The sequence below is a fragment of the Protopterus annectens genome, chromosome 8.part0 (assembly GCF_019279795.1).
Source record: "Protopterus annectens isolate FY-2018-M chromosome 8.part0, PAN1.0, whole genome shotgun sequence".
Taxonomy (NCBI): Eukaryota; Metazoa; Chordata; order Ceratodontiformes; family Protopteridae; genus Protopterus; species Protopterus annectens.
This window is the reverse complement of record NC_056741.1, coordinates 1,093,409,862-1,093,437,217: the sequence shown is the minus strand read 5'-3', so window position 1 is coordinate 1,093,437,217 and position 27,356 is coordinate 1,093,409,862. Positions and strand designations below refer to the sequence as shown.

The following is a 27,356-nucleotide window of genomic DNA, read 5'->3' as shown; positions in this document are numbered from 1 at the left end:
TTTATTTGATCAGGATGGGATTGAATACAAGTTTTACATGTTTTTAAAGGTTGACCAGCCATTAATTCCAGCTTGTTTTAGTACTCCTAAAATCCATAAGAGCATTGGTGACCCCCCCCCTTGCAACCAATAGTGGGAGCAGCTAGATCAAAGACACATCCGCTAGCTATCTTCATTGATGGCATTTCAAAGCATTTTTTAAAAAGTTACCCATTCATGCATTCTTAGAGATTCATGGGACTTTTTAAGTCATATCAAAGACAAATTTTACCACAATGAATGGCTTTTAGTTGCTATCAATGTAGTAGATTTATTTTCTTGTATCCCCCATAACATCAGTTTGGAATGGTTTAAAGAACCTGCTTCAAGACAATCTTGAGAACGGGGACATCAACATACTGGTAGAATTAATGGAAATAGTGCTTCTTAATAATTTCCTATACTTTGAGGGGGAATATTTCAAGCAGGAAGCAGGTGTTGCAGTGAGGGCCATCATGTGCCTCCCTATATGCCAATTTAATATTAATGGTATTGGCAGCAACACCAGGTTCTTAGATCAGAATACAACTGTCATATAGTTGCATTTTATGCTTCTTGGATGATATATTTATAACATGGAAAGGTAGTGTAACTCAGTTAGAGAATGTTGTTACATACCTTAATTCTACTACTGATTTCTTGAAAAATATTAACTCTCTGGATATAACACTCTTAAAAGATTTCCATCATCATAAATTTAACTCCAGATTATATAGAAAGCCTATGTTCTCTAACACATTTTTGCATTTCTAGTAACCTCCCTTTCCATCAGAAAAAAAAGTCTTGTTAAGGGTCAGATGATACAAATATCTAGAATAGCTTCAGAGGATGACCAATTTACACTGGAGATTAATAAGTTGACTGATATGTTCATTACCAGAGGCTACTCGATTAAATTGTTAAATGAAATTAAATATGAAATGTGTAAAAACATTACGAGCATTTTTTCTGACATTAGGTAGACCCCCCTGGATAGTGCTACTACACGAAAGTCAGAGGCTACCGACTATGAACATACTATGATTATTACGTATGCATACTGTAATAGTAAAGTCAGTCTGTTACTGACATCTGGAAAGTGACTGACTAGGACTTTGATGTTTGCAAAATTTTTGGCAATGGTCCCCAGTTTGTTTATAAGCGGCACCTGAATCTTAAAGAAAGGTTCAAAATAGGTAGTAGTTTAACCACCACAGGACAAAGTAAGTTAGGGATGACTAAGTGTGGTTGCTACCAGCAATGCAAGTACATTTATGAAGGACAGGTTTTGAAACTGACAAGTTTCTACTTTGAGTTTAGATTGGAGGGTGGACATCATTGTAATATCTTTGGAGTTGTGCACATTGCTTTCTGTGACTTTTGCCACAGGTTTTATGTTGGCAAACAGAGGAGGTTCTAAAAATCGTGTTTATGAACACTATTACGACATAAAGAACTGCAATGAGAACAATGCACTCTGTAAACTCACCCTATAATGTAAGGAGCATAAGAAGTTTTATTTTTTGTACTAGAACGGGTAACACAAAATGTGAAAGGCAGGGGCATGGACACAATGGAATAAAATGAATTATTATGGAAGCATAAGTTTGATGAAAGTGTTTATCCAAGATTAAATGATGTTTTATTAATAAGCAATGTGCTAAAATTATGGGCTGCCAAATTGTGACAGCCTCTATTTTAAACACAATTTGTTTTAATGTATTTATATTTTATATGTGCTTTTTAACAAATTATTAGTATTAATTTAATTTGTTTTTCTAGTCACATGATTTCCTGTTACTAGGGTTTAAATGTTTGTAAGATGAGTTTTTTTTTATCAGTTCTGATGAAGTCCCTGCATGTTAATGGGACAAAGTGCTTAACCTTATTAAATAAATTATTTTCTGTATGTTTTGGAGTTCCAATGTTTTTTGAGTGAATCTGGAAGCCTTTTCAATCTCCTTGTTGACTGGGTGTTACTTGTGTTTTGTCTTGGTTCATCATATTAAGCTGCTATGAAGCTCAGACATAAAAAAACAAATGGCCACAATTTTCTACACATGCTAAATGTGGCTTTGCTATTTAGCAAGCATAAAATGTTAAAAAGGTGTGTGTGTGTGTGTGTGTGTGTGTGTGTGTGTGTGTGTGTGTGTGTGTGTGTGTGTGTGTGTGTTTGTGTGTGGATGCTGCAGCACGTTTGAAACAATATACAGGAAAAATATTTTACATCAAAAATGTAAAAAAAAGTATACAGTAATAAAAAAACACAAATACAAAACAATTTAACAGATAGTCCATTCTCTAAGCTCATAAATGCCCTGTTGGGCATTATTGCTTGTTTAACGGAGTATATTTAGGGCTCTTACTAAAATTAATGTACTTAGTTAGACCAGTAGGATCATATGGATTAGGTATGATCAGAAGTTTAAAGCTCTCTTAGCAAAATTACTAGAGTTAGTGAGACCCCAGCAGGACTAACAGTGCTGTGGTATCAGCACAGCTAAAGAGATTAGGGAACATCCAGCATCCAGTGGATTGAAGGAGTTAGAAACTTTCTATAATGATTAACCAAACTAGAACACAGAAGTATTTACAAAGCCCAGAATCTTAGTATTTAGTGAATCTGCTGCAATATTTTATAAGCAAGAACCCCTTAAAACATGAAAAAGACTGCACCAGTGCCTACAGAAAAGATTACCCAAAGCGTAAATGACAGTGGATCCAAAGTAGAACAAATATATTCAAAAAGTTTCATTTAGTAAAAGCCGAGTTAAAAAGATTTCAGCACAGTTAAGATAGCATAAGGTAGGGGGACCACAACATGATTAAGGAGTCAGAGTAACAGAAGCAGGCAGCACAGTCTGGAAACTCACTGAAATCGTGAATCCCTCTATTCATTAACTATAACCTTGATAACTGATTTTGGCATCTTTATTCAAAAACTGAATTTATTTTGCAGTACACTAAGAATTATATGTATATTGAAGGAAGCAACACTGCTAACCATTGGTGCACTTTTATTTTTATTTATTTTATTTATAGATTTGTTAACCTGGTAGGTAAACTGTTCCTAGGCCATATTTCAGCAATGACCCAGGCCTAAATCAGCAAGCAATATCAACAATTTAAAATAATTGCTGCGAAAAAGACAGTTTTAACAAGAGTGCAAAAAACATAATCCTAAGACTACAGCAAATAAGCAGTTTTAATAATGTCACAAAACTGAAGAAAAAAATAACCGGACTTGTAATACACCAAAGTGATAAATGCAATATATACTTTTGATGTAATATAAGAATTTCATCTTTGAAAAGAAAGTTATTCTACAGTAGGAGGATTCACTTTTGGTAAATGTAACAAGAAGCATACAACAGTAGGGAAACTCACTCATGCTAATTGTTGTGCAGAGGAAACTTCTTAAAGTGTTATCCGTTTAGTTATGTCAGTGATATGGTTATGCAAATATTTATAATAATGGCTACAAAATAAACACTGAAGGCATTTATCGCTGGAAGGTATTGGCAAGTGCATCTAATTTGTCAATCTTTATCAGTAAAACTGGTGCAGCAATAAGCTTTTTTAAACTCAGAAGATCCTTTGTTATTCATCTGAATTATTAACAACAAAGTATTGTGCGACCCTTAGGTGTTTTCATAAACATGTAATACAAATATCATCCAGCTTTATTTGGGGGTCTCACTTAAGTGAAATGGAGAGGGGATGATGACTAGGATTTCCTGGTACCTAAAAACAATTATAAACAGGAAATCCTGCAGCTTGTTTTATTTGCAAACTATGTTGCTTGGCCAGCCACTAAAGTAGAGTGTCACTTATGAGCACAGTTGTTTTTCTATTCTGAGGGCTCTTTGTAGGCCAAAATAGAATGAACATTTGCATGTACGTCTGTCCAGGATATACATGGGTTGTTCAGCTTAGAGTATTGACCCAAAATCTGTAGGCTAGGAATTTCTTCACAGCGTCCCAAAAATGTAATCAGAATTTGTTTTTCAGAAATGATTTATTGTCAGGTACTTTTTTTTGTCTAAGAGGAATTAATTGAATCAGTGTGAGAAATTCAAAAGAGAAGTCTTGTAGACACTCTAGCACACTAACATGACTGTGTCAGAGTTAGACTGCACCTTAAGAATGCTAACTGGCAGATGTTACTGATGGTTCCTTAAGCGCATGTTTGTTTAATGAACAAGATATACAGAGTGGTAAGGACCAAAATCAGATGTATTTTTGTCTTTCCTTCCTTGCTTACTTCTTTTCAATAGTATGATAAAGTCTTCCTTCTTGCACTGCACAGAGCAGATTCCCCCATACTCACTCCAGCAGGCCTAGTAGCTCTTTGAATGACTCTTTCGTTTAATTTCTCATTCTGTACTGCAACAGCAAGCATTGCTTTGCATATTTCCATTTGTGAGTCACTCCAGGCATTAGATTTCAGCTAGTGTACTTCCGGTTTCTGCTTGCAGTGCTTCACCAACTGAAAACTGCAGTACCAAGCTCAACTTAATTTAGCAAAGAAAATTAGTGGTGAATTTAATCAGAGCAGCAGATCTTACCAGCTATATTCTCCTTACAAATGTCCTGACCCTCTTTGAGGTAAGTAGGACGTTATCTTGATTTGTTTGTGTTTGAAATGAGATGGAAAATACAGAGAAAAAAGTAAATGCTTTTGCACGTATTCCAAAGTATGATGCTGCTGTGTTCAGTACGTGGCATTTGGCTAGCCAAGTTAAGTGAAATTGTATTTCCTAATGTTTTAATACAATGCCAAATGTTAAATGAAGTAGCATGATCCGTGCTGTGTTGCCACAGAAAATCACGATATGGTATTTGCAGCCCTACATAAGAGTGGTTTAATAAATCAGCAGGCATCATACCTAAAAATCATTTCTGAAAACTCTTACTAGTCAAGACGTAAGCATCACACTACCATTAAAAAAATATGACAGATATTTTTTGTTCCTTAGCAGACTTAAAGAAATACTGTCAGCTTAAGCTGGCAGTACTAGTTGCTAGCTGTATATGTATGTCTATTTCTTATTGCTGTTAATGCGTAGTAGTATGGAATTAAGTTGCTAAATATATTTTTACTGAATTGTAGCTTTCCTTTTCAGTCATTAGTTTCACTGTGGTTTTATCTTTCGTGTATAACACCATGGTTTGAGGACTATCGTTTTGCCAGTACAGAAAGGCATGTTAAAAGCTGTGGGAGAGGATCTGTAGTGAGTCAACTGGTACAAAAGTACCACTTTGGCTTTCTACTGTAAAAGTCAAAGGCTTTTTTTAAAATGGCTCTTCACCTACAACAATTACACGATAAGCCCAAGGTCTTTTTTCCTTTTTTTTTTTGCTACAAGGAGCTGAATGTCATGGATTTGGCTGCCGTAGGAATCCGTGCCGAGAACATGCAACAGGAAGAGTTATGATCACAAAAACCTTAATCATAACTTTCTTTTTTAAAAATAATTCTTTATAGTGCATGGAATTTAAGCTGTTTTCATGCACTACAACAGATAAGCAAAAAGTATAGGAAGTGTAGGAGCCCTAAGTGTTTTACAGTTTCGAAAGCTACAACACATTTAATGTTACCACACAGCAAAAGGCCATCATAGAACAGTTACAGGAAGTCCAAAAACCTTTAAAACAAGGTAAACACTTTATTCAGCACACATTCAATTTTTTTTTTTCATTTCCTTCCACTGTTCTGTGTGGTGGTCATTTCCCGAACACTGTTAATGCTACAACATAAACTAGAGCTTAACATTAGCGAGGGGTCTTAAAAGCTGATCAGTGATAGTACTCCATGCACTGTAAAGCTGATCAGTGATAGTGCTCCATGCACTGTAAAGCTGATCAGTGATAGTGCTCCATGCACTGTACAGCTGATCAGTGATAGTGCTCCATGCACTGTAAGGCTGATCAGTGATAGTGCTCCATGCACTGTAAAGCTGATCAGTGGTAGTGCTCCGTGCAGTGCAAAGCTGATCAGTGATAGTGCTCCATGCGCATTTATATCACATTATCGAAAGATGAAAATAGCGAATGCTATTTAATCAAACCTAAAATATCTAAACTACATAATATCAAACATTCAGAACAGCGAATTTTTTCCTTGGGAAAAAATTTGCTATTCCAAAACACATACACACAACACAACCTCACCTAAAAAAACATTAATACACACACATACACTTATAATCCTACAACTAACCCTACACCAAACTATACATACACTACTATCTATCCACTTACCTTAACCCAAACCCTAACCCTAAGGTCTGTCACTATCGCACACTCACCTAACCCGCGCTCTAACCCTAACTCACTTAACCCACCCCTAAACCTAATTCACCTAACCCACACCCTAACCCTAACTCACCTAACCCGTGCCCTAATCCTAACAACCACACAATCGCACACTTACCTGAACCCGACCTGTAAATCTCCACCACAGCGCTGAAAATAGCAAAGCCACAGAACCGGCCAACCAAATTCTTTCCCTAGGAAAGAATTCGGTGTTCTGCAGCTTTGCTATTTTTAGCATTCGATTAAAACGGGTCGATATTAGAACATTCAAAGGTTTAAAACTTTCATGTTCTGATATAGATCCCTCCATGCACTGCAAAGCTGGTCAGTGATAGTGCTCCATGCACTGCAAAGCTGATCAGTGATATTGCTGCATGCACTGTAAAGAGCCTAATGAGCGGGTTGCCAATCCTAACTGATTTACTATGTGCTTAAGACATAAATGCTAAACAATTCACATTGAGACTGAAGCTCAAGAGGTGAATCTTGGCATCCATGTCAAGAGCACATAATAGTAGGCGAGAATAGGTGATCTGATTATAATTCTTTCTAGTTCATGGAGCTTTAACTGTTCCATATACTACTAGTTACAAAAGTGCTTTGCCATTTTTTAAAGCTGTAAAGCACTTAGTGAGCACTGTCTGAAAGACAGTGTAATACAGTCACATTCATTTACACTCCTCTTCCATGCCTCTCAACTGCCCAGATTTTTGCCTCTTATGTTTTGTCTGTTCCTCATAAAGTCTGTAGTGTTTGGGCAAGTTACTGAGGATTGAATTCATAAAATAATCAAACACACATCTTGTTATTCTAGCAATTCTCAAAGTTTATAACAGGAATTCAGGGACACTGTAACAGTATGGACAGCAAGCAGAAACAAATCTTTTATTCTGCAGCTATCATTTGCTGGGCTGTACTGGCAGAGTTTCCTGCCTAGAATTAGATCTGAAGTTAACAACTTAAGCAGGGGATACTTAACATTTGTTAAGAGCAGGTCTCACTCCAGTCTAGCGCGTAACTTATTAGCCTTTTTCCAAATATTGCAGCATAATCACCATGCTCCATGCACTACATATTTATTTGTTTATTTATTTATTCACTTTGCAGCAGGAATACCCTTGTTTGCCCTGCACTAATGTTAACATAAAATGAAAGGCCAAAATTCAGCATTGTGCACAAGTCTTTTTTATCTGAAAGACATTATGAGCACCCTCACATCATTGCTTTTGGTTTCACTTTTATGAATTGGACATCTTTTGTTGTTGTTTTTAACCTGATAAGAAAACGGTTTCATTTTTCACAGGTGCAAATGTAAATGCTGCATATGTGTTTACTTTCTAGTGAAGTCAGACAAACAGCATATTTCTAGACAGTAGGAGGAAACACTTGTACCTGCAAGAGAGGCAAGCGGATGTGGGAAGAATATGCAAAACTATATTTCTAGATTCATTCCTGCACCTGGAAACTCTTAGCTAGAAACTTCACCTAATCGGCTTTTATGCTAATTAAATTAAAATATAAACCAAAGGTCAAAATAACACTTGATGGATAAATGTATGGTTTGGGTAACAGCCTTATACATAAGAACCAAGTTTTTAAATTGCTGGCTACACCATGATTTTACAAAAATGTAAAATTAAAGCCTGTGGCTATACATCTCTGGTTGTAAGGGACCTGGCATGCCCTCTCTTTTTCATCTTACAGCTCCATTTGAAAAGTAGGTTCCGATTTTTCTAATAAAATACCAAACATAAAAATTCAGCTGGTCATATGGCATTTTAAACATTAACATTACTAAATGATGCCTGCTAACCCTAACTTTGGCCCAAACCCTAACCCTGCAACTTACCATAGAAAAAAAAAATTCCACAACACTACCACTAGACAAATTTGCTCTTTTAGTAATTATGTGTCTTTTTCTTGTAAGACAATAAAAGGAAACTGTTTTCCCTTTGTGATCTTTTTGTGTTTTTATATATATTTGGCTTTCTGGAAATGTGTGTTTTGAAAGGCAGGCATTGCTCAGGACTGAACTGATGTTTCTACTTTTCAATTACTTGCCTACATTCCATAATATGTGTGTGTGTGTGTGTGTGTGTGTGTGTGTGTGTGTGTGTGTGTGTGTGTGTGTGTGTGTGCGTGCGTGCGTGCATTTAAAGCTATTTTCACCTGGCAAATATTAATATAATATAATAGTTATATTAATAATAATTATAATAGTAATAATGAGTCTCCTCAGAATTTGAATATGGATATGCAAAGTTGTCTACAAGAGAAATTAAGTTTTATTACAACTTGTACGAATGACAGTGAAAATATTTTTCATCTTATGTGTAAAAATTGGACTCATTGCAGGGGACAAGGAACTGAGTAGTGTTTTGAGTGGTCAGCGCAATGTTGTGTACAAGAGGGATAATAATTTAAAAGACTGGTGTAATACTAGTTCTCATTCTAGTACTACGTTACAAGGGAAGATGAGGAAGAGTAACATGTGCAGTCAGTGTATTAACATTCTTGAATGTGTTGAAATTGTTGACCTTGGATTTTATCTTCATTTTTATTAAACTTGGATCGTGCTTGGAGCTGTTGGCTTGGTTTTATTAGTTTAATTTGTATTTGATTAAGAGATCCAGAAATACAGGAGCACAAAAAGAATAATAAATGCAATCATTCCAGCAACAATCAGGTGAATATGAAGTTGAAACGGGTTAAGAAATGAGTCTGCTTTGTGATCAATAACGCTCGCACTGTTGTCTTCCAAACAGGTTCCAAATGAAAAGCCTTGATGGGACTTGCTGCATATCTGCAAGTCAAGCTCCATTCGAGTAACCCGCACACGTGGCCTCAACCTGGTCTGTAACATCAATAGGACTTGCTGGCAGGACAGATTTTTGTCTCAGAGAGTCCCCATCTGTGGAATAGACTCCCTCTCCACATCAAGCAGAGTGCCTGTTTATCCCTTTTTAAGTGAAACCTGGATAACTGGATGGGAGATAGAAAATACATCCCTGGGATTCCAGCCGTGTCCCTGCTGGACAGAGGCATCGGGTGCTGATTTGTCTATGCATGGGCTAAACTCTTGGCTAGGCTTATAACAGCCTCAGGGCCAATAGCTTAGTAACTTCCTAAGATCCTATGTTGTAACATCCCCCATTAACTGTGCTTGGTTGTTTGATTCAGGGGAAAATGTCTTCCTTTAGTTGTCAGTTCCATTCTTAGTCTCTCAGGAAAAATGTCCTCCTTGATTGTTCGTTCCATTCTCAGTCCCTACAATCTTCAGTCTGGTGCAGGTTGGTTGTCTGACAAGTCAGTAGCTGACAGGGAAATGGGTTGTAGGGAAATGTGTTGGTCTTTCTCATCTGGCATGACAGTTCTGATATTGGAGGCATGAATCCAGGTAGTAGGCCTCTCATGGTGAACTGTTGTAAGCAAAGCCAGGAAATTTTGTCTGGAAAATGATATGACATAATGTGGTGTATGGCTTCTGGAAAGATGTGCTGACAATATTTGGAAATAATAAGACTGCAGAACAGAAACATAATTATTTAAATATTGTTTATCAGCTACCTCCAGATCAAGATTTGCTGGAAAGGAGGTAGCTGGCATTCATGAGGGAAAAACATTCTATGTACACATGTTGCACTCCTAATGGTAAATAAGAATAATGCATCTGGTTACTTAAATCTTGTCTCAGCAGTAAGTTTAGCTAGCTTAATTTTTATGGTCTAATTTATTTTCTTTAGCATTTCTGAAGCCTGAGATATATACTGGCAGTGGCACTGAACACTAGTAATCAAAAACTTTACAAATCTGTTGAACAATTCTATTCTATTTTTAAAGAAAATGACGACTAGGTTCCTGTAGATAACATTAACATCATACAATCAATACAATGAAACATAATGTGTCAATAAATAGAAGTATTTTACTGTATTAACTCTGATTGGTTGATGACAGTGGTCTGTTTGATAGATGTCATTAATTCTGTTTTGAAACCTCTTATTAGACTGAAGCCAGTATATTACAACAAAAAGTATAAACTTATAGGGAATTTCTTAGAAACAGTAATTGCATTGCTCTTGACACATGGCTATGTTTTAACCTATACAGAGAAAAAAATGTCAGACAATACCAACATATATTTAAACCTAGCACATAGAAGTAGCTTTACAAAATCTGTCTGCACACAACAAAAAAAGTCCCCAAGGATTCTTGATATACTGTGTAGGGATGTGCGCAGTTTTATAACTATTATAAGGCAAACAAATATAACAGGTACTTACTAGGTGCTGAATAACTTTGGAAGTGTAAGGAGCATGCCAATCAGTTAAAAGCTGTTTCAAGACTGTGTTTTTTTTTCCAGATAGGAACGCAAATGATAAGCCCATGCCAACTGAAGTAGATGTGGTGAGTCTGGGGAGTGACAGCAGCTATCCAACTTAGTTCTCCTGGGTTGTCAGTTGAAAAGACAAAATTCTTTGCACAGAAATAAATACATTATCAATTTCCAAAGGCTACAAAAAGGAAACTTGAATAGGATTGAACAAGGCAGTGCATTTTTCTGCACCGTCAGAAAATTCATTGCAATATGTGTTGTACAGCAATACAGGAGGGTAGGAGCAAGGAGTCCAATAAATAGTAACAGATTGGTTTGGTAGCTAGTTTACAGGCTTCAGTACTACTGCAGCTACTAATTCAGCAGTTGAAGCTAAAACTTCTCCATGTCTGTCCAATTAGTAAAATCTTATTTTCAGTGCAGACAGAAAAATGCTGCTACAAGTAATCCATTTTCTTTCATGATGCGTGAGCCATCAACAAATAAAATCAGGTCAGGATTCTGTAATGGAATGTCTTGTAGGTCCAGTCTAGGAGGAAACAAATGGTTAGTAATTAAAAGACAGTTGTGTATTTTTTTCCTCATCTGCTGTAGGAATGAGTGAAGCTGAATATCAAGGTGGGTAAACGATCTGCAAAGAAAGGTTATTAAGTAAAGTCATTCAAAAATGTACTGAATGTTAGTTGGTTCCTGCATATGTATGAAATGTGAAATTGCAACAAAAATGCTGCTGCACTGAGAACCAGATTGGTAGTTATGGTTACATTTCTGAGGCATGGGGGAAGGACGGCCGCCACTGAATTCAACTTTGTGCTGTAAGCAGCCACGGTCTGAATCCATTATTATGCCTTTTGGCTAGCAGTCCTAAAACTACTTTAACAGTACCACACTTTTGTGTTCAAAAATGCAGAGGTCTGAGAAAGCCATCCTTAGTTTTTTTCTTCCAAACCTGCCAAACCAGGACAAAGGGATCCCTTTTTACTGGTTTGTATGTCTTTTACCTGTTGCAACAGTTTTTATTAGCATCCTGTAACCCCTTTAATGCTGGCTTATTTTTCCTTGTAAGCATATCAGTATACCAAGAATAAAATGCTGTCATTTGTTCCCCACTTCCTTTGTTTTCTATTCTTTAATAAAATACCTTTCAATTTCATTAATTTATCCTTATCATAATGCTGCGGTAGCTTTGTCGCCTCATAGTAAGACGCTGTTTGGTTCGATTCTCAGCTAGAGCGTCTTCTGCGTGGAGACATGCGTGAATGGGCATACCTTCATTGAAGATTGTGCATCAGGGCTGGTAACTCAGCACGTAAAAATCAACTAACAATCATTAGCGGACCGGAGTTCCGCTGTGGCGACCCCTAACCGGGAAAAGCCGAAAGACACAACATAAGTTCCATTAAATGGAAATACCCCACCAGAGTAATTCTTAGTAAGCTGAAACCACTCAATTAAATACTTACAACCTTCTTTACCATAATTTAATACATAAAAATGCAGGTGTTCCCTTTTTAGGGATTTGATCCTGTATCTTTATCTTTGTTTTCATTTCCCCATCTCTCTCTCTCTCTCTCTCTCTCTCCAGTCATACATTACACAAACAACAAAGACATCAGTCGCACATTAAATCAGCACAAAGAAACAGTAACAAGCAACTCAGTCATTCAACAAACAGTAACACCATATATGGAAAAAAAATAATGTTTTTACTAAAGCCATTTTCCCCATCTCTAGCCTAATATGCTTGCACACCCTGAATAGTTAAACATCCAGTCTCTGACTATTTCATACAAAACAGTGTGGAATTCATATAATAACTTTTTTTAACTTTAAAGCCTAAGTTAGCAAGGTGGAAAGTATAAAAATAGTGTCTGACAAGCAGTCAAAAATTAGAAGCTACTTATTTTTGCTGTGTGCTCTTAAGTGTTTTTATTCTGCTGCATTTAATACTGCTTGTTAGTAGCCTAACTAAATGTATCTGTTACTCTAAGCATTTTAAGCTTTGGTCTTAGCACTTGTGCTTCAGGCGAGTTACTTCACATTTAAGAAGGTTCTTGTGGTCTACACTGTTGTGGACAAACCCTTAACAAAACCTTCTCTCTAAAAACTCCTGCATACCATTGCTAGAATCTCCTTGTGTTCTAACCATGTGTGCTTCTCAATCTGGAAATACAGAGCTGATAAGTATATTTTTGGCACTTTTTAAATGTTCAAAATTCTGCACTGTCTTAATTTTTGCTTGAATGAATTATTTATATATTTGTTTGCATTGTTTCCTGATACTCAAAGTGCCTCCATTTTGATGTTTTCCTAATTTACTGCTTTCTACACTTGTTTTTAGTCGTTTTTTAATTTAATTGGTTTTATTTAAACTGTATTTGCTTTAATATTGCCTCCTACCTTTTCTGCAACTAGTCTAGTCCATATACAGATTTGCTGTATCCAGGACTGTTTGCAAGCTTTTGAGGCCCTACAAGCCTTTTTGTGCTGCAGGGAAGCCTTCTAGTTTATCAGCGGGAGTGGTAAGCACTAGGTAGCCTATCTATCACAAGAGGAGTGGTTTCTGGCTCAGAAAGTGTAGTTTATTGGCTGTTTGGGCAGTTTTTCCATCCCTTTCAACTGTCTGGTTTAAAAGCCAGTGTTTGCACTTGTTTCCCACCTTTCTTGTAACTAGTCTAGTCCAGACACAGATTTTCTGTATCCAGGACTGTTTGAAAACTTCTGAGGCCTCCAAGCCTTTCTGTGTTGGAGGGGAGCCTTCTAGCTTATCAGTGGGAGGGTAAGTACTTGGTAGTCTATCTACCACAAGAGGAGTGGTTTCTGGCACAGAAATTGTAGTTTATTGGCCTTTTGGGCAGTTTTTCTGTTCCTTCCAACTTTCTGGTTTAAAAGCAAGTGCTTGTATGGGCTTGCACTTGTCTAAGCTTCACGGATCCAGTTTTGGCATCCTGCAGACTGCGAAAGCATCAGGAAGGGGAAAGAGATACTCAAAGTGCTTCCATTTTGATTTTTTCCTAATTTTCTGCTTTCTGCACTTGTTTTTAGTCATTTTTTAATTTAATTGGTTTTATTTAAACTGTATTTGCTTTAATATTGCTACAAACTCAAGTGTGCTAGCCTGCACTGATTTGAATTTTTTACTGCTGTTTTATCTCCTTTTCTGTAAAAAACAAACAAACAAAATGTTCTAACCTTCTTTCCCACCTTTCCTATAACTAGTCTAGTCCAGATACGGATTTGCTGTATCTAGGACTGTTTGTAAGCTTCTGAGCCCCCTCAAGCCTTTCTGTGTTGAAGGGAAGCCTTCTAGCTTATCAGTGGGAGTAGTAAGCACTAGATGTCCTATCTACCACAAGAGGAGCTGTTTACGGCCCAGAAATTGTAGTTTATTGGCTGTTTGGACAGTTTTTCCATCCCGTTCAACTTTCTGGTTTAAAAGCCTGAGTTTGCACTTGTGTCCTACCTTTCCTGTAACTAGTCTAGTCCAGCTACAGATTTGCTGTATCCAGGACTGTTTGTAAGCTTCTGAGCCTTTCTGTGTTGAAGGGAAGCCTTCTAGCTTATCAGTGGGAGTGGTAAGCACTAGGTAGCCTATCTACCACAAAGGGAGTGTTTTCTGACCCAAAAATTGTAGTTTATTGGCGGTTTGGACAGTTTCTTTCATCCCTTTCAAATTTCTGGGTTAAAAGACAGTGTTTGCACTTGTTTCCTGCCTTTTCTGTAACTAGTCTAGGCCAGATAGAGATTTGCTGTCTCCAAGACTGTTTGTCAGATTCTGAGCCCCCCAAGCCTTTCTGTGTTGGAGGGAAGCCTTCTACCTTATCAGTGGGAGTAGTAAGCAGGAAGTAGCCTATCTACTACAACAGGAGTGGTTTCTGCGACAGAAATGATAGTAGTTTATTGGCTGTTTGGGCAGTCAGTTTTTCCATCCCTTTCAACGTTCAGGTTTAAAAACCCATGTTTGCGTGGGTTTGCTCTTGTTTAAACTCCACAGTTTTGGTATCCTACAAGACAGCAAGAGCATCTGGAAGGAGAAAGACATACTCAAAGTGCCTTCATTTTGATTTTTTCCTAATTTGCTGCTTTCCGCATTTGTTTTTAGTTGTGTTTTAATTTAACCTCATTTATTTAAACTGTATTTGCTTTAGTATTGCTGCACACTCAGGTGTGCTAGCTTGCACTGCATTTGAATTGTTTTTACTGCTGTTTTAGCTACTTTTCTGTAAAAAAACAAAACAAAAAAGTTTTAAAAAGTTGTTAAGTTTGTTTCCCACCTTTCCTGTAACTAGTCTAGTCCAGATACAGATTTGCTGTAGCCAGGAATGTTTGTAAGCATCTGAGACCCCCAAGCCTTTCTGTGTTGGAGGAAAGCCTTCTAGCTTATCAGTGGAAGTGGTAAGCACTGGGTACCCTATCTGCCAAAAGAGGACAGGTTTCTGGTCCAGAAATTGTAGTTTATTGGCCATTTGGGCAGTTTTTCCATCCCTTTCAACTTTCTGATTTAAACACCCGCATTTGCATGGGTTTTTACTTGTTTAAGCTCTGCAGACCCAGTTCTGGCATCCTGCAGACTGCAAGACCATCACAAAGAAGAAAGAGAAACTCTTAAGTGCCCCCATTTTGATTTTTTTCCTAATTTACTTCTTTCTGCACTTGTTTTTAATTGTTTTTTTAATTTAGTTGTATTTATTTAAACTCTATTTGCTTTAATATTACTACACACTCAAGTGTGTTAACTTGCACCACATTTGAATTGTTTTTACTGCTGTTTTAGCTGCTTTTCTGTAAAAAAAATGCTCTAAGCTTGTTTCCCACCTTTCCTGCAACTAGCCTAGTCCAGATACAGAATTGCTGTATCCAGGACTGTTTGCAAGCTTTTGAGGCCCTCCACTAGGTAGCCTATCTATCACAAGAAGAGTGGTTTCTGGCTCAGAAAGTGTAGTTTATTGGCTGTTTGGGAAGTTTTTCCATCCCTTTCAACTGTCTGGTTTAAAAGCCCATGTTTGCACTTGTTTCCCACCTTTCTTGTAACTAGTCTAGTCCAGATACAAATTTACTGTATCCATGACTGTTTGAAAACTTCTGAGCCCCCCCCAAGCCTTTCTGTGTTGGAGGGAAGCTTTCTAGCTTATCAGTAGGAAGATAAGCACTAGGTAGTCTATCTACCACAAGTGGAGTGGTTTCTGGCACAGAAATTGTAGTTTATTGGACTTTTGGGCAGTTTTCCTGTTCCTTTCAACTTTTTGGTTTAAAAGCAAGTGTTTGCATGAGTTTGCACTTGTTTACGCTTTGCAGATCCAGTTTTGATGTCCTGCAGACTGCAAGAGCATCAGGAAGGGAAAAGAGATACTCTTAAGTGCCTCCATTTTGATTTATTCCTAATTTACTGCTTTCTGCATTTGTTTTTAGTTGTTTATTTAATTTAATTGCATTTATTTAAACTGTATTTGCTTTGATATTGCTACATATTCAAGTGTGCTAGCTTGCACGGCATTTGTATTGTTTTTACTGCTGTTTTAGCTGCTTTTCTGTAAAAAACAAAAGTTCTAAGCTTGTTTTCCACTTTTCCTATAACTAGTCTAGTCCAGATACAGATGTTCAGTATCCAGGACTGTTTGTAAGCATCTGAGCCCCCCTCCCAAGCCTTTCTGAGTTGAAGGGAAGCCTTCTAGCTTATCAGTGGGAGTGGTAAGCACTAGGTAGCATATCTACCACAAGAGGAGTGGTTTCTGGCCCAAAAAGTGTAGTTTATTGGCTGTTTGGGCAGTTCTTTCATCCCTTCCAACTTTCTGGTTTAAAAGCCAGTGTTTGCACTTTTTCCTGCCTTTCCTGTAACTAGTCTAGTCCAGATACAAATTTGCTATATCCAGGACTGTCTGTATGCTTTTGAGGCCCCCAAGCCTTTCTGTGCTGCAGAAAAGCCCTCTAGCTTATCAGTGGGAGTGGTAAGTACTAGTTGTCTTTCTATCACAAAAGGAGTGGTTTCTGCCCCAGAAATTGTAGTTAATTGGCCATTTGGTCAGTTGTTCCATCCCTTTCAATTTTTGCTTTAGCATTGGCATGGGTTTGCACTTGTTTAAGCTCCGCGGATCCAGTTTTGTTGTTCTGCATAATGCAAGCGCATCAGGAAGGGAAAAGAAATACTCTAAGTACCTCCATTTCAATTGTTTCCTAACTTACTACTTTCTGCACTTGTTTTTACTCGTTTTTTTATTTAACTGCATTTATTTCACCTTTATTTGCTTTAATATTGCTGCACATTCAATTGTGCTAGCTTACACCACATTGAATTATTTTTACTACAGTTTTAGCTGCTTTTCTGTAAGAAAAAAACTTCTAAGCTTGTTTCCCACCTTTCCTGTAACTAGTCTAGTCCAGATACAGATTTGCTGTATCCAGGACTGCGTCCTTGTAAGCTTCTGATCCCCCCAAGCCATTATGTGTTGCAGGGAAGCCTTCTAGCTTATCAGTGATATACTAAGTAGCCTATCTACCACAAGAGGAGTGGTTTCTGGCCCAGACATTGTTGTTTATTGGCCATTTGGCAGTTTTCCATCCCTTTCAACTTTCTGGTTTAAAAGCTCGCATTGGCACTCGTTTGCACTTGTTTAAGCTCCACACATCCAGTCTTGCCATCCACACACTGCAAGAGCACCAGGAAGTAGAAAGAGGTATTCTAAGTGCCTCCATTTTTATTTTTCCTAATTTACTGCTTTCTGTACATGTTTTTATTCATTTTTTAAATTTAATTGCATTTATTTAAACTGTATTCGCTTTAATATTGCTACTCAAGTGTGTTAGCTTGCACTGCACTTGAATTTTTTACTGCTGTTTTAGCTGCTTTTCAGTAAAAAAAAAAAAACAAAACAAGAAAAGGTTCTAAGCTTGTTTCCCGCCTTTCCTGTAACTAGTCTAGTCTAGATACAGATTTGCTGTATACACGACTGTCTGTAAGCTTCTGAGCTGCCTCAAGCCTTTCTGTGTTGGAAGGAAGCCTTCTAGCTTATCAGTGGAGTGCTAAGTACTAGGAAGCCTATCTACCACAAGAGGAGTGGCTTCTGGCCCAGAAATTGTAGTTTATTGGCTGTTTGGGCTGTTTTTTCCATCCCTTTCAACTTTCTGGTTTAAAAGTCTACCTTTGCATGGGTTTGCACTTGTTTAAGCTCCGCGGATCCAGTTCTTGCATCCTGCAGAATGCAAGATCATCAAAAAGGGGAATTGTTTCCAAATTTACTGCTTTCTGGGCTTGTTTTTAGTCTTTTGTATTTTAACTGCATTTATTTAAACTGTATTTGGTTTAATATTGCTACATACTCAAATGTGCTAGCTTGCAATGCATTTGAATTTTTTACTGCTGTTTTAGCTGCTTTTTTGTAAAAAAACAAACAAAACAAAAAAGTTTGAAGCTTGTTTCCCACCTTTCCTGCAACTAGTTTAGTCCCGATACAGATTTGCTGTATCCAGGACTGTTTGCAAGCTTTTGAGGCTCCCCCCAAGCCTTTTTGTGCTGCAGGGAAGCCTTCTAGTTTATCAGCAGGAGTGGTAAGCACTAGGTAATATTTTTACCACAAAAGGAGTGGTTTCTGTCCCAGAAATTGTATTTTATTGGCCATTTGGGCAGTTGTTTCATCCCTTTCAACTTTCTGGTTTAAAAGCCAACATTAGCATGGGTTTGCACTTGTTTAAGCTCTACGGATACAGTTTTGCCATCCTGCAGATGGCAAAAGCATCAGAAAGGGGAAAGAAATACTCTTAAGTGCCTCCATTTTGATTGTTTCCTAACTTACTGCTTTCTGCACTTGTTTTTAGTCATTTTTTAATTTAATTGCATTTATTTAAACTGTATTTGCTTTAATATTGCTACTCAAGTGTGCTAGCTTGCACTACATTTGAAATTTTTACTGCTGTTTTAGCTGCTTTTCAGTAAAAAAACAAACAAAACAAAAAATGTTCTGTTTGGTTCCCGCATTTCTTGTAACTAGTGTAGTCCAGATGCAGATTTGCTGTATACATGACTGTTTGTAAGCTTCTGAGCTGCTCCAAGCCTTTCTGTGTTGGAAGGAAGCCTTCTAGCTTATCGGTGGAGTACTAAGTACAAGGTAGCCTATCTACCACAAGAGGAGTGGCTTCTGGTTCAGAAATTGTAGTTTATTGGCTGTTTGGGCAGTTTTTCCATCCCTTTCAAGTTTCTGGTTTAAAAGCCCATGTTTGTGCTTGTTTCCCACCTTTCCTGTAACTAGTCTAGTCCAGATACAGATTTGCTGTATCCAGGACTATTTGAAAACATCTGACCCCCCCCCCCCTCAAGCCTTTCTATGTTGGAGGGAAGCCTTCAAGCTTATCAGTGGGAGGGTAAGCACTAGGTAGCCCATCTACCACAAGAGAAGTGGTTTCTGGCCCATAAATTGTAGTTTATTGGCCTTTTGGGCAGTTTTCTTGTTCCTTTCAACTTTCCAGTTTAAAAGCTCGTGTTTGCACAGGTTTGCACATGTTTAAGCTCTGCGGATCCAGTTTTGGCGTCCTGCAGACTGCAAGAACATCAGCAAGGGGAAAGACATACTCTAAGTGCCTCCATTTTGATTTTTTCCTAATTTACTGCTTTATGCATTTGTTTTTAGTTGTTTTTTTTTAATTTAACTGCATTTATTTAAACTGTATTTGCTTTAACATTGCTGCACATTCAAGTGTGCTAGCTTGCACTGCATTTGTATTGTTTTTACTGCTGTTTTAGCTGCCTTTCTGTAAAAAAAAGTTCTAAGCTTGTTTTCCACCTTTCCTATAACTAGTCTAGTCCAGATACAGATTTGCTGTATCCAGGACTGTTTATAAACTTCTGAGCCTCCCCCAAGCTTTTCTGTGTTGGTAAGAAGCCTTCCAGATTATCAGTGGGAGTGGTAAGTACTAGTTAGTATTTCTACCACAAAAGGGGTGGTTTCTGGCCCAGTAATTGTAGTTTATTGTCCATTTGGGCAGTTGTTTCATCCCTTTCAACTTTCTGGTTTAAAAGCCCACATTAGCATGGGTTTGCACTTGCTTAAGCTCCGCGGATACAGTTTTGCTGTCCTGCAGACTGCAAAAGCATCAGAAAGGGAAAAGAAATACTCTAAGTGCCTCCATTTCAATTGTTTACTAACTTACTGCTTTCTGCACTTATTTTTATTCCTTTTTTAATTTAATTGCATTTATTTAAACTGTATTTGCTTTAATATTGTTACATACTCAAGTGTGCTAGCTTGCACTGTATTTGAAATTTTTTACTGCTGTTTTAGCTGGTTTTCTGTAAAAAACAAACAAAACAAAAAAAAGTTCTAAGCTTGTTTCCCACCTTTCCTGTAACTAGAATAGTCCAGATACTGATTTGTTGTATCCATGACTGTTTGTATGCTTATGAGCCACCCCAAGACTTTCTGTGTTAGAAGCAGGGGCGGCTCGTCCTATCGGACTGCTGGACTGCAGCCCTCCCACCTAGAAAATAAAAAAAAAAAATTATGAAACATAAAAACAAAGACTGCCTCCCACCTAGAAAATAAAAAAAAAATCTGTGAAACATAAAAACAAAGACTGCCTTTACCAGCCGTCCTGATATGGATACATAGGTACCCAGCAATCATTGCTGTGACGACCGCACAGAACAGAGGAGCTCCGGAGTGCTTCAGCTGCAGTCAGGAGGAGAGGAGGACTGAGCTGCGAGCTGCTCTTGCGGGACTGTTTCATTGCGCGGGCTTCGGATAGGTGTTTGGATTGTGGGCTGTTCAGTCGCTTCGTGGATCGGTCGCTTGGATCAGTCTGTGGACTTGCTATTCGTCAGGTAGGTGGGTGAAGGGCTGTGTGTTGGTGGGCTTTGGATCAGTGTAGTGTGTGTGTTCGGTTGCTGGGCTTTGGATCAGTGTAGTGTGTATGTTCGGTCGCTGGGCTTTAGATCAGTGTAGTGTGTGTGTTCGGTCAATCGGTCGCTGGGCTTTGGATCAGTGTAGTGTGTGTGTTCGGTCAGTCGGTCGGTCGCTGAGCTTTGGATCAGTGTATGTATGTGACTCAAATTGAACTGATAGGAGCAGAAATTGTGTCCAAGAGTGAGAGAACATAGGAGGAAACACAAACTCAGAAAAAAGGAATGAATTATCAATATTTCATATCTTAACTTGGGAAGCTGGTACTGTAGGGTTGCAGTTCAAACTGTTTATTTATTTATTTATGTTCTTTACAGAGACGGTTATTTACTTTCTTACTTATTTATAGTTTAAGCCTTGCAAATGTTTTTAGACTTGATCAATGACTTTAGTTTTATTAAAAGGTTTGTTCTGAGTCACTCACAGTGTACAGTCACATCATAATCTCTATTACTTCTCATTAGCACACTCCATTTTGCTAGATGATGCTTACCTTACTAATATCGTACTACTCAGATATACTACACATGCTGTAAACATGCTGTCTGGGTGAAAATTTGTAGTGAGATGATAACCTCAAACCCCCTGCAGTACTTTACAACAAAAGCAACCTAAAGAATAAGTACTTTGCAGCATTTATTCAGAGCACTGCAGTTACTTTCAATGGAGTACTACATACAGTGTACCGCTACAGTTCTTATTAGTACAACCAAAATCTGTTAGCTGTTCTTCCTTATTGTGGAGTATCTGACACACCTAACTAAAGTATTCTATTGTGGTAATTACACTTTATGCGCTATTTCCAGCAGCTGCCAGGAATTGTGAAATAAATACTGAAACATTTCCTGGAACACTGTAGCATTTATAATCCATAACTGATGGATGGCTTTATTTTTATACCTAGCGTGCAACACAGTTAAATGTAGACGCCATGTCACACATAGCCTTTACTTATACCTTGCAGAAGATTTCATGTGTAATGAACATGATAAGCATTACATGCTGCATGATATATTACTAATGGAGCAGCATAGCTAGACATGGGCAGTTTGTGTTCAACAACTGCACAACAAATATCACATTATTTTGCAGTACTATAAGCACTACGTAATCATTGCATACATTTATTGTTGTTAGGGTATAGCATCTCAATATTCTATGTGAGAAAGACCTCCTCATTTAGTAGTGACTTTCTTAACCCCTAAAATGTCAAGCAGCTTCCACTATGAGTGGACTAAAGCAAATGCAGCAAGGGTGGTAACCTCTGAACTGTGTTCACCAAAAACATCTTGCCAAAAAACACTTTTTAAAGTGTTTTGAAAGGAGCAAGCCCCCCAACCTCCTGAACTTGTACATACCAACGCCATGGTTGCACCAACTCGAAGAAGGAGAAAATTTTCACCAAAAGGGAATCTCTGCTGGCATATCTCACAGACAGTGATTTCCTTTGGCTTAACTCTGATCTTCAGCGAGTTGAAGTTTGGGAAGTCGAAGTTCGAGAGTTCAAACTTCATCCACCAGTGGGATAACACATCAAAAACTACAAAGAGGATGCATGTGATAGCAGGATCAATATAAGTGATGACAACAGATGCTCTAAACAACCGGAATGAGAAGCTTTGCATCATGTGTATTTGTTTAATGCTGATTGTTACAGATACTTTTTATTGTGAAATACAGAACAAAATAATTATCAGTGTTACTGTCTGTGAAATGCTCAGTTACATTATCTTAGCACAGCATATATTATCATGAGCTACAGTTCATATTCACTTTACACACTCAGTATATGGATATACTGCTATGTGTACATAAGGCATACTGAAAGAGCATGTTATATTGTATGGAGTTTCACTGGGATTTGCAGATGGCCGGCTATAGTTTCCTGGTTTAGTACGTTTGTTGACACTTTGCCAGAATGCTTTAGGGTGCGCCGTATGAAATTATTCCAATTTGGTAAAAAATATTTGTTTGTCTTTGTGAATTCCTGGTTTGGTTAGGTTATGGGCAGCATTGCAGTTATGATAGCTATATATGTTTAAGTTGTTTTTCCATTCTTTCCATGTTTTATCTCTAAATTTCATTATGTGTTTTGTTTTAGTTGTTAGTCAAGGAGCAGGAGATATTTGATTTTCTGCTTGCCTATCAGTGCTATGGAATTTACTAAGTTAAAGAAGGTTTGGTTCACAGGATCATAGGAAGTTACTACACTATTGGCCTTAAGGCCCTTATAAGCCTAGCCAAGAGTTAGCCCACGTTTAGACAAGTCAGCACCCAAAGCCCCTGTCCAGCAGGGACACAGATGGAATCCCAGGGTTGCATTTTCTGTTTCCCATACAGTTATCCAGGTTGCCCTTAAAAAGGGATAATAAGGTACTCTGCTTGACTTGGAGCGGTAGTCTATTCCACAGACAGGGGAGTCTCTGGGACACAAATCTGTCCTGCCAGTAAGTCCTATTGATGTCCTAGACCAGCTTGAGGTCACGCGTATGGGTTACTCGAGTGGAGCTTGACTTGAGGATATGCAGCGGTCCCATCAAGGTGGGGTCTGAGATTGCCCTGTATATCAGACAGATGTCACCTCTAAGAAATCTGTATAAAACTGAGTAGAGGGATAGGGCTTTTAGCCTATCTGTGTAGGCTAGATGTTTGAGGCCATAGATTCTCCTGATGAGGAATCTCTGTGGTCTCTCCAGCTGCTGCATGTGCTTTGTGAGGTACATGCCGAAGGGGGCATTGTACTCAATAATTGGCCTTATAAGGGAAGAATACAGGGATGTTATGACCTCTTTATCCCTGGATGAGATACCCTTACTCATGAGGTGGGCTGCATATACAGCTTTCTGTACAATGTAAGCAACATAGTGGTCAAAAGTCAGGTTGCTATCAACCTGGGTGTCCAAATCCCTCACTACTGATTGCATGCTTAGGATGTTGTTATTAATGTGATATGTGGGAACGTCACTCTCCCAAAAAGGGGATGATGATGCATTTTTTGGCATTCAGCTTGAGGCCATGTTTCTGGTACCAGTCATTTGTTTGGGTGAGACCCTCTTGGAGGACATCCAAATCACTTGGGGAATTGATGATCGCACCCAGCTTGCATTCATCTGCAAACTTGGTCAGCCATATCCTACTGGTTTTGGCCTGCACCTCAGAGAAGTATATCCCAAATAACAGAGGCCCCAAGACCAGTCCCTGGGGTACAACACTCGTTACGGGTCTACTGCTTGAGATGAATTCCCTAATTTTGATTAGGTGGATTTTAGCAGTGAGCCAGTTTGTTACCCATCTGGCAACATATGGATTGATGCCTAGTTGAGAGATTTTACCTATTATGCCCAAGTGGAAATAGTGTCGAAGGCTTTGGCCAGATCAGGATAGGCAGTGTGCACTGTCATCCCCCTGTCCATGGCTTTGGTGACTGTGGCAAAGAAGTTGACCAGATTTACCAGACATGACCTCCCCATGACAAAGCCAAACTATGTGGGGTCGAGTGTTTGGAGGTTGCCGATGTCCCTATTAATGAGGTCCATAATAATCCATTCCATGGCCTTGCAGATCAGGCTAGTTAGGCTGTCTATAATTTCCTGGATTGGTGGACGCTCCACCTTTGTGTAAAGGGGATGACAGTGGCTGTCCTCTACTTGGCTGGGACAAAGCCGGTACTCAGGCTTTGGTTGAATAAGGCACCTAATGGTGCTGCACGTTCATGCCTGAGTTCATGTAGGATGCAACCTGGGATATTATCGGGTCCCATGGAGGCTGTATTTTTTGCCTTTGAGAGGGCAGTGATGACCTGTTCCCTAGAGATAAGGTGTGAGGGGCAGGTATTGGGGATGTCCTGATTTACTGATGGGGGGGACACAGGGGTGAAGTTTTCGCTGAATCTGTCAGTTAGTAGATTGGCTATATCTACAGCATTTGCATATGTCGTGTCCTTGATCACCAGTTCTGAACAGATCTGGGTGCTTCTTTAGTAGTTGTGGCCAATTTGGACTCTAAGTTGGTTTTAGAGGATTTCACTAGTGCTCTTATTTGCTTGTTCAGGCTAAGGAGAAATTGCTTCCAGTTGGGCACCTGCTCCTTCTTGGTCTTGGACAGCAATTTTTTTCCTTTTGTTATATAGTCCATTTATTGCAGATGTCCACCAGGCAGGTTTACTCTTCCTTGTGGAGGATGATTTTGTCCTGTCAGGTATTCCTGATTCCATGCATCTATATAAATGCTCGTATAGTATTTTGGTGTAAATGTGGGCATTGGTGCTAGTTCCTACAGAGGGGGAGGGGGCTGTGAAGCTGTTTATACCAAACCTCAAGAGGTTGTAATCTTTTTTTTTGCTTGACCCTAGCTAGATGGGAGTCAGGGGAGATGGTGACTTTGAAAGTGACCACTTTATGGCCGAATCTTACCAGGGAGGATGATACTGTATGGGTGCTGCAGTGGTTACACATGTTGGTTAATACCAAGTCCAAGATATTATCACATTTTTGGGGGGGTATCAACTAGCTGTTCTAAGGCATTTACAGTGATAAAATTGAGGAATCTCTGGGCATTTGTGTTCTAGCATGAGTGTTTTTTCCATTCTATGGTTGGGTAGTTAAAGTCACCCAGAATCATGGTAAAGGGTTGAATCTTGATAGATTTGAAGAGGTCCAGATAGGTGGAGTGTGCATCTTGAGTCAAATTTTCAGGCCTGTAACTAGATATGATTTGAATGGGGGTCTTGCCAATGGTTAACTGCACTCTCCGTCTGTAGTGTGTCATACCCAGCCCCTGAGGGTGTGGTGTCTTGTGTATATATATATATATATATATATATATATATATATATATATATATATATATATATATATATTGAAACTCCACCTCCTTTGGCTTTGCTGCCCAGAGTTTGGGGTCTGAATGTATGATAGGATAAGTAACCAGGTAAGGCTGGGGTATTCTCCAGAGCTATGAACCAGGTTTCTGTGACTGCACAAATTTCAGCATCTTCCAGGGTTAAGAATGCTTGCAATGAGTGCAGTTTCATGTGTAGACTCCTAGCTGAAATATTGGTTTAATAGTTTAGGTTCATAGGTTTATACTAGGCTAATAACCACCAATGTCTTTATAAGCCTAGCCATGTAAACCCATCTAGTTTTTTCCCAAGTACCTTGGATGTCTATATGGTAGAATATGTTATTAAAGAGGTAGCTAAAGGTTATGTGGGGGTGGGTATAGTGTGCTTCCAATTCTCAAAGCTCTCCAGCTCTGAAGTACCCCTCCAGTGGCTTAACAACCAAAATTTCAAAGTGACATGATTCCTCCATATACAAAACCGGAGTCCTTGAACAACTAAGCTGCCATTCCAAATTTTCCCAAGTTTTCTAGCTCTGTAGTACACCTCCAGAGGCTTTATCAACCAAATTCCAAAGTAACCTGGTTCCTCAATATGCACAATGGGAGACCTTGAATACCGAAGTGGCTATCCTAATGTATGTTTAGTGTATCTGCTGAAATTTTGTGCACTCATTTAGATTCCGGGTGCACGCTACCAGGGATACTCGGTTAGCAATATCTTTCCATGTTGTTCTGCCCCTATTCCTTGTGTTTCTATTATTGTTTCCCTTAGACCATGTTTCAGTAGTATAATGCATTAGCAGTTGATCTTAACACTAAGAGACTAATCCTCCAGTACCAATTTACATAGTTGGGAATATTTATTTTTCTTCCTCCCACTTCTCCTTCTCGAAAGTTTCTACACCCTTTATCAGACCTTCACTTCCTTTAATGTTTATGTACGTGCTTCTCTCAGTCCATCTGCCACTTTAGTTAATTCCTAAACCTTTTTTCTCCTACCTTGCAGTTCCAAAGTTGGTGATAGTTTTTTTTTGTGTATCTTTTTACTTTGGCTTTTTTGTGTCTGGTTGAGGGTGGGTGAAAACCACTCAGTTCACCCACTGCTTTGCTCGGGACTCACTCCAATTCCCTACTCTACCTCATTCCTACCCACCCACACTTTACTCAGATTTATGCTTCTATAACTATGCCCTCTGCTTAATCAACTAATCATCCAAATCCAATTTTATCCCTCCCACCTATCACCCAATTTCAGCCAACTCTCTCTGCATTGCTGTTCTAACCACTTTCTTCCTAAACCACTCCAACCCAACTCACACTCAAACTATCCCTAACTTCTTTGAATCAATCTCCATAGCCATGGATAAGGGTAAGGTGGTCCACACAGCCTATCTAGACCTTGCCAAGGCATTTGACACCATCCCCCACTCTGGAATCATAGATAAACTTACTAAGCTGGGCATTAATCCCTACGTCACCCAATGGGTTGCTAACTGGCTTACTGACAGAACCCACACTGTAAAAATAGCCGACTCCAAATCTAGCTCCAGACAAGTGACAAGTGGAGTACATCAGGGTTCAGTCCTGGGACTGCTCTTGTTTGGAATCTACTTCTCTGAAGTACAGGCCAACACTAAGGGACTCTGGCTAACAAAGTTTGCAGATGACTGCAAACTGGGAGCCATTATTGAATCTCCAAATTATGTGGATACTCTACAAAAGGGCCTTACAGAAACAGATGCTTGGTGCCAGAGCCATGGGCTCAAGCTCAATGCCAAGAAATGTATAGTTATCCCCTTTGGGAAAAAACATGTACCTGTGAATTACCATATAGGTGGCAGTACACTAAACACTGAAAGTGTGATAAGAGACTTAGGGACACAGGTGGACAGTGGTCTCACCTTCAATAACCACATCACCACAACAGTCAGGAAATCCTTCTATGTGGCACACCT

General features: G+C 38.7%; 1 protein-coding gene across 5 annotated transcripts in view; it reads left to right on the top strand.

Moving 5' to 3' along the window:
* LOC122809242 (interferon-inducible GTPase 5-like) overlaps positions 1–27,356 on the top strand; it is a 292,158-nt gene that overhangs the window by 206,005 nt on the left and 58,797 nt on the right. For 2 of the 5 annotated variants that reach the window (XM_044080560.1, XM_044080561.1), the window contains exon 1: positions 4,458–4,626. The exons of 2 other annotated variants lie outside the window; for them this stretch is intronic. The gene's annotated coding sequence lies outside the window, so the exon portion shown is untranslated. Of the gene's footprint in view, positions 1–4,455; positions 4,627–27,356 lie in introns of those variants that run through there. One more of the 5 variants, XM_044080564.1, reaches the window with a different exon arrangement.